A 12,547-nucleotide genomic window follows, 5' to 3' on the forward strand; every position below is an offset into this window, starting at 1 on the left:
GCTTGAAATGGAACCCCACCACTGGTAAACGCAAACAGGGACAACCAAAAATGACCTGGAGGCAGAGCACTGAAAAAGACCTAATTAAATTAGAATTGACATGGGGAGAAGCTGAAGCACTTGCCAAAAAAAGGAATTCATGGAGGAACAAGGTGTCCGTATTCTCTGGACTTCACTGTCAAAAAGAGAGATGCGCCTGATGATAATGAATAAAACCAAAACCGAGCCGGGTTTTAAAACTGTCGGGTATTTATGGCCATGCCGAACCAGGTCCTAATAGGGCATAAAAAAACGATAAAAAAATCACATAAAAAATAACAATTTGAATAAAACGAATTCACAAATAGATGTACTTGTCAATAAACATTAGATTTCACAAAAAAATCAGCAACTTAACTATAAAAACAAAAAAGTTATTAACATTTTGCGAAAGCACCTGTTTTTTTTCGCGGCAGATCCATATTATCCATATCATAGATCCATATCTGAGACTTCTCTCCGGGGACAATAGATAAAGAACAGAGTAAAGGGGAGGCTCACAAAAGGATGATGAAATTTGAGGACTGGAACACAGTGGGATCTTTTGCCAAAAAAACGGGACATTAAGGGTAGACAAAAGTAAACATCAATAAAAAAGCTTGTATTTGACGAAATGATGTAATTTCTTTTGCTTTAACTCAAAAATAACATAAATTTTGCTCCTGTTAACTTCTAATGTGCATTTGGTAAGTACGTCTGGCGGTTTTGGAGGAGCGAAGCTACCCTATTTTTAAAAAATATAAACCTTCATAACTTTAGTTAGGATAGGAATATTTTAACAAAATCAACGTCTATGTAAATATTTCTTCAATGCAAACAATGTTTGTGAACATGAATATAGCGTCAGGTGCACCCAGTTTGAGTCCCGGCATTTTTAGGTAGGTCCAGTATAAGTAAAATAGGACACTAATAAGGCATGTTTTCTAATGTTTTTTTTTTACAGATATAAACAACAATAACATAATTTTCAAAATACTTTTGATTTTGTGTTGATACCTTTATTCTAAGTCTAGCTATCTTCATTTAAAGTTTGTATAAGAATATAAACATAATTGCTTATATTATATTCTCTCTCAAATGTATATTTCTCTCTCTCTCTCAGACGCATATATAATGTTTTTGCAATATTATAATTAATCCCCGAATTTGAATTTCTGCTGAACCAAAACCAGTTAGAAATACAATTTTTTTCAGAACACATGAAATTTAGCAAATTTAATTGCTAAATAAAAAGTATTTATAAGTCATCTTTTTTTAAGGACTCCTTGTTCCCTTAAATGTCCATTAAAACCGCGAGAACGGCAAAAATCGTTAAAAATCACACCTACGGCGGCAAATAACGGCGAAACGGTTGGCCGGAGGCAAATAATGCATAAGTAAAGAAAGTTCCGCCTCAAAAAGTTAGAAAACATTGCAGAGATGACTTTGGGCTCTAAAATGACTCCTTCCCTCTCTAACGAGGGAAAATTTCAAATTAACAAGAACGAAATTGTTCAAACCATGCAATATAAAATGCTCGATTACTCAAAAACGGCCGGGAGGCCTCAGGTTATGAAAACTGTTTTAAACACAATACATGTTGCATATTAATATTATTATTGCAAAACCCGGGGCATCCTGGCCGTTTTTGGGTAAAATGGAGAAAACTGATTTTTTGGGGTTAAAAATCTTAATATTTTTGGTGAAATTTTCTCACAAAATGTCAATTTACACCACCAAAAAAATATTTTTTTAACATTTTTCTTTAATTAGACATTGGTACAGGTATCTGAAAAGTACCTCAATCAAAAATTATTTTCATAAGAAGAACATAAATGTATTTTTTGTTGCTTTGAAAAAATTGTGTAAAAAAATTTGGAAAATCATCAAAACTGAAAAGAAATTTTTCACTACCTTTTTTAAAAATGGCATAAATCCGCCAAAAATGAATATTTTTCAAAAATTTCTTTTCTAGCTGTCTACTTACAGCCATTATTAATTCCTAGGATAGATAGAAGTCAATTTTAAATTTTTTGGATGTCCCACTGGATCCCACTGTGTGGAAACTGGTTATTTTTCCATTTTTTAACCAGTTCGTCACTAATGGGTTAAACAAATCTAAATATATAAATAAAGCTTTATTATATTCTTCAACAAACAAACATCTGACTTTTTCACCCCAAGAAATTGCCAAAAACAATAGGCACAATGGCTTAGACCCGAAATAAAGTATTACCAAACTTTACCAATAAACTGTAAACAAATATGATAAATATACAAGAAAAAATAACAAGTTAATGTTGAGATTCAATTCCTTCTCGTTCCTTCTTAAGCATAAAATGAATTTGAAAATTTTTAACATAAACTTTAATATCCTTATCAGGATGTTGATTTTATATGTCGTCTTTATGACAGGTGAGGATGTCTTGAATATATTTCTTAAATTATGTATATAAAAAAATATTGTACGGTAATATCAAATTAAATTAAAAATAATTTATTTTTTATGTTTTTTTTTGTACCAGAATCATCCCTGCAATGAAAGAAGAAAAAAATTTGTTTTGTTTTACATAGCAGACTAAATGTATTATGATAACATACAACGTCTATTTATGAGTTCATATTTATAATATTGATTTTTATAAATGAATTAATGAAAAAATATTTGTTTGAAATTTGACTAAATGTCATATTGTATAATTTACTTAAACTGTTTTTAACCTATTTTTTTATCATATATCAAAAATATACTATGACACCAGTAGAATCAGACTGCAGAGCCCAAATTTGAATTAAGTCCCCAATAAACTTTTTTTGGGGGATTTAAAAATCAATTTTATATGTTGCTGTGATCATTTTGATGGAAGCAAAAGCATTTTTTAGTTTGGGGTTAAATTGTTTCTTACAGAACAATTTGATGTGATTCAGATTATATCAATACAATAATAAAAACTCTACTCTGTTCGATGCAAATAATTTTTTTCTAAAACAATAATTTATATAGAAAAAATTTAACATTAAAATAAAACATATTATTCTGAAGTCTGAACCAATTAGAAGTCTCGTTTCATTTCAGTTTTTTACAATTCAAAAAAGAGTGTTTTCACAAAGTGACTTATTTCCAATGTAGTTAAATAATTTTTATTTAATTAAAATGAAAAGAATGAAAACTATACACATAAAAGATACATGCTTTTTAAATATATTTAAAAAAATAAGTTCGAATAATCTTATATTTTATCATATTTGTATATGTGACAAAAAAAAATTTGTTGTATTGCGTAAACGTTTGTTGTCATCTTTCACTATTTAACCCTTTACAGCCAATTTTTTTGTGTTTTAAATAAGTGATGGAAAACAAGCAAGATAAAGTTAATTCATTGATATATTTTAAAGAATTAAGTTTTTAATGAATTAATTTAGATGAAATCAAAAGGCCTAATTTTACTCTATACCAGAATACTATATATATGAAGCAAAACACTCTAAAAGCTACGAATTTTACCCAAATAAAAAAAGACCTTTTGCTCTGATCAAAAAAGACCACAGCAACAGTAAAATTAATTTTTAAATCCCCTCAAAAAAGTTTATTGGGGATTTAATTCAAATTTATGCTCTGCAGTTTAATTCTACTGGTGTCATAGTATATTTTTGATATATGTTTTAAAAATAGGTTAAAAACAGTTTAACCCTTAACAGTCGGGCCCCTTGCTGCATCTTTATCGGTGGGGGGTGAGGGGGTGGTGTTCAACGCCCCCTCCCCTATTATCTGGGCAACTATTAGAGCTAGAGGTCTTAAAATTTCTGTGTATGTCCCCTGTTTGATAATAAATTTCAGACTATAAGTGAGTCAAAGTAAATTTTCACTTTCTTCATCCTTTTATTTAACAACCTTTGTTTTTAGGTCCTTTTTACTTAAATATTACCTACTAAAGGGGGAATATAGGTTTGATATGATATGAGCTTATATCAAAGGTGCCATTACATACTTTTAGAATATCTATGCCAAATTTAAAAATTCAAACAAATCCTTAAGTAGATTTTGCAATTTTCTGTTTCAATTGAACATATAATAAATGAGATTGCCGACAAAATCGTTTATTTTAGCCCTTTACAAGACTTTTTTTTGACTATTTTGCTTAAGTTTGATTGTCTATTACATTGGCACGCACCTTAAAAGATAATTTAAATGTTTATTATTTTAGATTATATACTAGTTTATTTAATTTTTTAAAAAGCATAAAAATAATTTGCGTAGAAGGGCGTCAGGAGTATTGACAGGGTAAATAATACGCCTTAAGGTTTATTTTCTGTACAGAGATCTTTGATTAATTCATGATGATATAAACAACCCTTGTGTACGCATTTTCAACACACACACACATGGCCACAAAAAAACAGGGATTTGAAATCATTCTTCCTCCAAGAAAATTTTATTGATTATTTTTTTTTACTTTTTACATTATTTGATGTTTTTTTTTAACTTTTAAATAATTTTCTTTATGAAGGTAGAAGGAGGGTATATTTACCCCTGATTAATTGGTTTCCACGTTATTACGACTATCATTTAACGAAAGCTTTTTAATTCAACCTTGCCACAAAGCCTTGTGTGATGCTATAAACAGACTTATACAATTGAATATGTCAATAATTTTAAGTTATTTATAATCTATGGAATTGCACCTTTGATATAAGCTCATATCATATCGAACCTATATTCGCCCTTAACGGCTGCCTTTATTTTATTTTTTATTAATATTTTTATTAATTATTAATATTTTATATTAGAAATCTAAAAATATATCAGTGGCCACAGCTGTATTTGGCAACTGCCGCAGTTGGCAGTTGGCAGTTGGCTGGAAAACGGCGGTGGATCTTTGTGAAATTTAAATATGTTATGTGAACATATAAGAAAAGCTTAAGTTTAAACTGTTTTTAACCTATTTTTAAAACATATATCAAAAATATACTATGACACCAGTAGAATTAAACTGCAGAGCCTAAATTTGAATTAAGTCCCCAATAAACTTTTTTGAGGGGATTTAAAAATTAATTTTACTGTTGCTGTGATCTTTTTTGATCAGAGCAAAAGGTCTTTTTTTATTTGGGTAAAATTCGTAGCTTTTAGAGTGTTTTGCTTCATATATATAGTATTCTGGTATAGAGTAAAATTAGGCCTTTTGATTTCATCTAAATTAATTCATTAAAAACTTAATTCTTTACAATATATCAATGAATTAACTTTATCGTGCTTGTTTTCCATCACTTATTTAAAAAACAAAAAAATTGGCTGTAAAGGGTTAAATAGTGAAAGATGACAACAAACGTTTACGCAATACAACAATTTTTTTTTTGTCACATATACAAATATGATAAAATATAAGATTATTCAAACTTATTTTTTTAAATATTTTTAAAAAGCATGTATCTTTTATGTGTATAGTTTTTATTCTTTTCATTTTAATTAAATAAAAATTATTTAACTACATTGGAAATAAGTCACTTTGTGAAAACACTTTTTTTTGAATTGTAAAAAACTGAAATGAAACAAGGCTTCTAATTGGTTCAGACTTCAGAATAATATGTTTTATTTTAATGTTAAATTTCTTCTATATAAATTATTGTTTTAGAAAAAAATTATTTGCATCGAACAGAGTAGAGTTTTTATTATTGTATTGATATAATCTGAATCACATCAAATTGTTCTGTAAGAAACAATTTAACCCCAAACTAAAAAATGCTTTTGCTTCCATCAAAATGATCACAGCAACATATAAAATTGATTTTTAAATCCCCCAAAAAAAGTTTATTGGGGACTTAATTCAAATTTGGGCTCTGCAGTCTGATTCTACTGGTGTCATAGTATATTTTTGATATATGATAAAAAAGTAGGTTAAAAACAGTTTAAAATTTGAAGTATCTAATTCAAAAATTGCGGTCACAGGAGGCTTTAAAAAATTTAAATTCTCAGTTATTTGTCATTTAGTTTTAGCCCTCTATCTTTCTCACACAGAAAATGAGAAAGAAAAAACTGGGGGGGGGGAATCGTTTAATGCCCATAAAAAGCATTATTTAATGTACTTCTTGTATGAAAATAATTATTAAAAATTAACTAATATTTTTAAGACAATAAATGAGTTTGAGTATTTTTTTATCTGATGTTTAAAGCGTGAAAAAAAAGATTCTACAGAAACTTGGAAGGTAATATAGTATTTTTATCTTTTATACACTGAATGAAAAGGAAAATAGCCATTCTCGTAAATACTGCAATAAATAGTAATTGATTTTTCATAAAACTAACATTTATGCACAAAATCATGGTAGATAAACAAGTTAAACAATTTTGAAAAGTTTCATATATACATTATAATTTCTAATTGTGCATTGTATTAAACACCAATTGAATTAGAGATATTTTTTTAAATTCTATTTTATAAAACGCTACCTAAAATAGTTGCCCATTTGTTTACATTTCCCCTAAAGGAAGAAGGAACAAACAAAATTATACAGTAGCTTTGCTATCAACATTCATTGTAGAATATAGAAAAGAAGTTAAAAAAAAGGATAATAATGTTCAACTGGTACATAGATATTCTAAAAATTCATACCAAAAACATATCAAAATTATATAATGTGTATATAAAGATTATTTCAATGAAAAGTATTCATTACACTTTAGTTATTTTGCAATTTTTGTTTAGTTCTTTAAAAAAAATGAAATGACTTAAATAACTTTTAAAAGTAATATGTTTTTATTTTTTTAACTAGAAAGGCTAATAAATCTTAAATTTTAAGTAATTTTGAATTATAAGGTAAAGACATTTTTTAAAAAGGGCTTGTATGTCCTTAATATTAACATCATTACTCTTGATTTAAATCCAAAAAGGCATATAAACTCCTAACAATGCATGGACGCCCCCCCCCCCCCCTATCATTTCAGCTCCCAATAGAGCTAAAGGGTATTTTTCAGAATAATTATTTGCTTCTTTAACCCTTTTATTTAGCAAAATTTGTTTTTATGTCCTTTTTTATTTAATAAATATAAACGGCTAAAATTTTCTTAATTTTGAAGCTAAAGGAACAATTATTCTGAAAATGTTTATCTTTGTGTAAATTTTACATTAAGAATCACAAAACATAACAGCGGTCGGCGGAAAACAGCAGCGGATTTTTATAAAAGGGAATTTTTGCTTAGCAAATTATTTCAAGCAAAAGTTACAAATATACCATCAAACATATATAATTTTCTATTTATAAATTGCATATATCACAAGAATACGTTTTTCAAGTCTTGATATTTTTAAAACTACAGTATGACCCTCGAATAAGTATCTTTTAGCATCTGCACCCCTTATTTCTCAATGAATCATTAAAAAATGTATATGTCCTTGTTCTCTATAGATTTCCACATAAGTAGATATACAAATTTTAATTTTACCTCCATTAACACCGGAGATTTTTAGAGCTAATGTTTTGAAAAAGTGACTGAGAAAAAGATTTTTTTTTTGTTTCTCATAATTATTGGATGGTTATATTATGTTTTTCTGGCAACTGAATAATGATACACAAAGAAAAACAAGTTAACTAATTATTTCTTTTTTATTACACCAAAAAATATCAATTTTTAATGGCAAAAAATACTACTAAATGAATTGATTATTTGCAAATTTTAGGTTTTTATTTACCCTTATTTATGAAAAGGATTAATTATGACAGTTGCTCCGCCCCCTTTTCTGACATCTCAATCATTTAATAGGGGGTTGATTAAGTTTTTTATACTAAGAAATCATTATGTTGAAATTTTATTTTCTTTATAACTTTTTTGTTATTAAAGTTAGGATTATGAAACAAAAACAATTTTCCTGCTATATTCATAAAGATTTGTTTGTTTTTTTAATCTAATACAATTTTGCCTAATAAGTAAGTTTTTCAAAATAACATTAAACTAAAAAGACTCAAAAAATATGTTTAAAAAAATGTTTTTTTCTCAAAACCTAGATTTGTTATATCATTTTTGTATAAAGTTTCTGCTAGTAACAAAAATAAAAGGATTTGTACCTTAATTTTGCTAAAAAAGTTGTTTCATGTTAAAAGTTACTTTTTCCTCAGTCACTTTTTCAAAACTTTAGCACTAAAAATCTCCGGTGTTAATGGAGGTAAAAAAATATTTTTATATCTACTTATGTGGAAATCTATAGAGAACAAGGACATATACATTTTTTGATGATTCAATGAGAAATAAGGACTGCAGATGCTAAAAAATACTTTTTCGAGGGTCATACTGTACATGATAGAACATTAAAATTCTGTCAAATAAGTGCCCAATAAGTGCCCTATAAATGTAGTTCAAACGATTGGACAGGAAAAAATATGCTGGTCATTTAATTCAAGTTTAAATGCATTTTGTGCAACTACCCCTTTTATTATGTCATGTAAGAAAATCTAAGATTAAAGTTTGAAGTCTTTAAGTAAAAAAATTGTGGTCACAGGAGCCTCTTTAAGATTTCTGGCGACCTGGAGGATCATACCTGGAACCTGAAATTGACTTAAACACCTTTATTTCATATGAGGTTGTACTACCATAGGATATTTATTATTTTGGTAACATAAATCCATTGTTTAAAGTTTAAAAAACATTTTTTTACCTTGATTGGCCCTGTCAGGTTTCCTGGCATCCTGTTCCCACCAGGATTGAGATATTTTAAAAAAATTCCAACTCTCACTTATAGCTCTCTATCTTTTACACACAGAAAAATGATGGAAGGAGTATACTAAGATAAAGAAAGAGGAAAAACTTGATAAAAAAAGAAAGTCAAAATTTGATTACTTATTATTTTGTCAGGATGAGTCCAGCACACCCCAAAGAATTCAGCACACATGAACAAAATCGGAACAGTGTCTGTTTAATATGCAGTAAAAAAATCAAATTACCAAAAAAAAATCATTACTTACACCTCAAGATGTCAATAGAATTAATTATTTTTAAAGCCAGATTTTGACCAAAATAATGAAAAATTTCCAAATGCTCTATGTGGATCATGCCATTGCAAACTAACCAGAAAATCAAAAACTCCAGATTTAAATCTACCTTCATTAAAAGACTATGATTCTGTTATAAAAATTACACCAGGTACTCGCTCCAATTTACCTTGTAGTTGTCTTATTTGTGAAATAGGGCGCGAAAAAAATGTTTTAAAGAAATTTATAACCAACACAAATGCTCTGATTTGCACCCTTTGTATAGGTGTAGTTAAAAAAGGGATAAAACATTCGTGTAGTGAAAGCAATGCCCCTAATAATGTAATAAGCTTGATGTCTAATTTGACCGATAAAACAAAGAGCCAGGTTGCAAGTAAGTTAATAGACTTATTTCCCAAAGAAGATAAAGTGATCACTCTTTCTACAAAGGGTAGATTTAGAAAAATAGCGTTAAAGGGCGAATATAGGTTTGATATGATATGAGCTTATATGAATGGTGCCATTTCATACTTTTAGAATATCCATGCCAAATTTAAAAATTCAAAAAAATCCTTAAGTAGATTTTGCAATTTTCTGTTTCAATTGAACATATGATAAATCAGATTGACGACAAACCGTTTATTTTAGCCCTTTACAAGACTTTTTTTTACTATTTTGCTTAAGTTTGATTGACTATTACATTGGCACGCACCTTAAAAGATAATTTAAATGTTTATTATTTTAGATTATATACTAGTTTATTTAATTTTTAAAAAGCATAAAAATAATTTGCGTAGAAGGGCGTCAGGACTATTGACTAGGGTAAATAATACGTCTTAAAGTTTATTTTCTGTACAGAGATCTTTGATTAATTCATGATGGTATAAACATCCCTGATTACGCATTTTCAACACACACACACACACGGCCACAAAAAACAGGGATTTGAAATCATTCTTCCTCCAAGAAAATTTTATTGATTATTTTTTATTTTACTTTTTACATTATTTGATGTTTTTTTAACTTTTAAATATTTTACTTTATATATTTTGTATGAAGGTAGAAGGAGGGTATATTTACCCCTGATTAATTCCCGAAACCTTTTTCTCATTTATTTGTACTGCAAAATAACAACAGTATTTAGGCAAACTCTACACGCATCCTGTTGTGAATATGGGTATTTGAATATGTTAGGGAACCACTCCTCTGACGTCACAAATTAGCCCAATTGGCTAGGTTTTTAGCTATAACGGCCTTATCCAATGGAATATCTTTATTTGCTTGAGTTATTCATAATGTATATACTTGCACCTTTGATATAAGCTCATATCATATCCAACCTATATTCGCCCTTTAAACCCCAAACCAGAAGCAAGTACAATGTTTATGGCAGAGAATTTTACAAATCTAAAAACACAACTAAATCTGTCCCATAATTCAATCAACCAAGTTGCTAAAATGATTAGGAGCGTGCAAGGAAAGTTTAATGAATCTTAATTACTTTATTATAAAGAAAAAAAATATTTGACAGATTTTTTAAAAGGGGGGAGGATAAGTCACATTTTAAAACCAAAAATAAACACATAGATAATTCAAATTTTAGTGATATAACTTTTTTTGGGGTTGAATTATCCCCCCCTCTTCCCCCCTAAAAGTTTTGCCTCTCATTTTATTGTGTCAAAAATATAGTTTTATATCTCTTATAGTTTCCATAATAAAAGGGAGGGCTCCAAGATTACGGTTAAATCTAGTTCAAAATAATCTACAAGTAGATTATATGTATTTTGGCCTTAATTGTTAAAATCTCATATAATTTTCTATATTTATTCATTTTTATTCGATTTGAAGCTATATATACTAAAACTAATCTCATTTACCTCACTTGGCATTTATTAAAAGTTTAATTTTCATTAACTGTAAACTAGGAAGAAATATTATAGTGTGGTATTCGGCAACCGTGAGCCATGCCTATGGCAACCCTGACCTGGGTTCGGGGAAGGGCCGAGGGCCCTCCCCCGAGTCCTGGGGAAGGGGTCTGCCGACCCCCTCCCTATGCCTAAAATTAATGATAGATTCTGACAGCCTTATTATGGTTAAGCTGTATTGTTAATTCCCCCCACCCTTTCCAGGGATGGGGGATCATTATTGCCCAAACTGACTATTGTATATGTATTATATTGATTCTGTTTATGATTACTTATTCCTATCTGTGTATTTATTGTTTGTTGTATATAACTTTAGTAAACCTTAGACCCTGAATAAAGGAACAACTGAATAGACTCTGTTTATTATTTAGTGATTGCTAGAGAAGCGTAGCTTCTCTATAGTATAGGTGTCCACGTCTGTTCGCACTGCCGTAATCATTTGAACTCTGGTGTCTGCCATTTAACCTAGGCGGATACCACAATAGAACCATATCTATGTATGAAAGTGAGGGAAAGTTCATCTAAACTAAAAGATCAGTACAAAGTAGAAAAGCACCAATTTCAAGTTGAAGTAAAGAAAGAAAATATTGTGTACAGTGAGAAGTATATAGTATTTGCTGATGCAAAGGAACTGATCAATTCAGTAGCCTCCAAGCGAGGCCATAAAGAAATTCATACAAAAGTATACTGTGATGGAGGTGGCGGATTTTTAAAATTAAGTGCATCAATTATCCCAACATCTAAGGATTTGAATGAAACTTTAACTAATCAAAACAAATATTCAAGCACAAAGAAATCTGTTCTTCTTGCATAATAAAAGACATTCCTGAAACTTACTTTAATATAGAAAAGATTTTTTCATTAACAAATTTAAACCAATGTTCTTATTCCTTCCATGCGGATTTCAAGTTGATGTTAATTACCTTAGGAAATATGATTAACCAGTTAACATTTTAAGATTAATATATAAAACAGGTTTGTGCAGGAAGGTTTTGTCAATTTTTTTCCTTTTATTATGTCTTTATGAAAAAAAGACATATTTTTTTCACTTATTCCAATAATTTCAAATTTCATCTTAGTGTTTTATCATGATTTTAATGTCCTTTGGGACATCTAAAACAATTGTCTCCAAAAAGTATTTCTGTCGATCAATTGATTGTTATTATTATACATATTGATTTATTTATATAAAAAAAATTAAATCAACTTCTTTTTAATGCACATGATCAATTAAATGTCTTATTACCTTTTCGCCTCTAAATTCATATCTTAAATTTGTGTTTTCGTGTGTAAAAAGTGAATAACACTTAATATGACTGGTTAACATATTTAAATAAAGGTACTAAGAAAGAGAGGGAATGTCTGATTGAGCCAATAGGAGAATCGCATCGGAATTTACATTGGATCTCATTGGTTGAAATTATGTACACATTTTCCTACGAAGGCATGTTTTTTTTCATTTCATACATACATAAAAGTCAGCTGTCAACAGTATATTTTCTTAGTAGAAAGCTTTGCGGAATCAGAATTAATTGCCCAAAAATTTCGTTTACAATTTGAAAGCTTGAAACAAAGTTGGATTCTTAAAAAAAAGTTAGGCTGGCAACTCGCTGGTGAAGCAAAATTATTTTTGTGAAAAATCCTCC

Source organism: Acartia tonsa, chromosome 8, assembly GCF_053477335.1.
Source record: "Acartia tonsa isolate MP-2025a chromosome 8, ASM5347733v1, whole genome shotgun sequence".
Lineage (NCBI taxonomy): Eukaryota > Metazoa > Arthropoda > Copepoda > Calanoida > Acartiidae > Acartia > Acartia tonsa.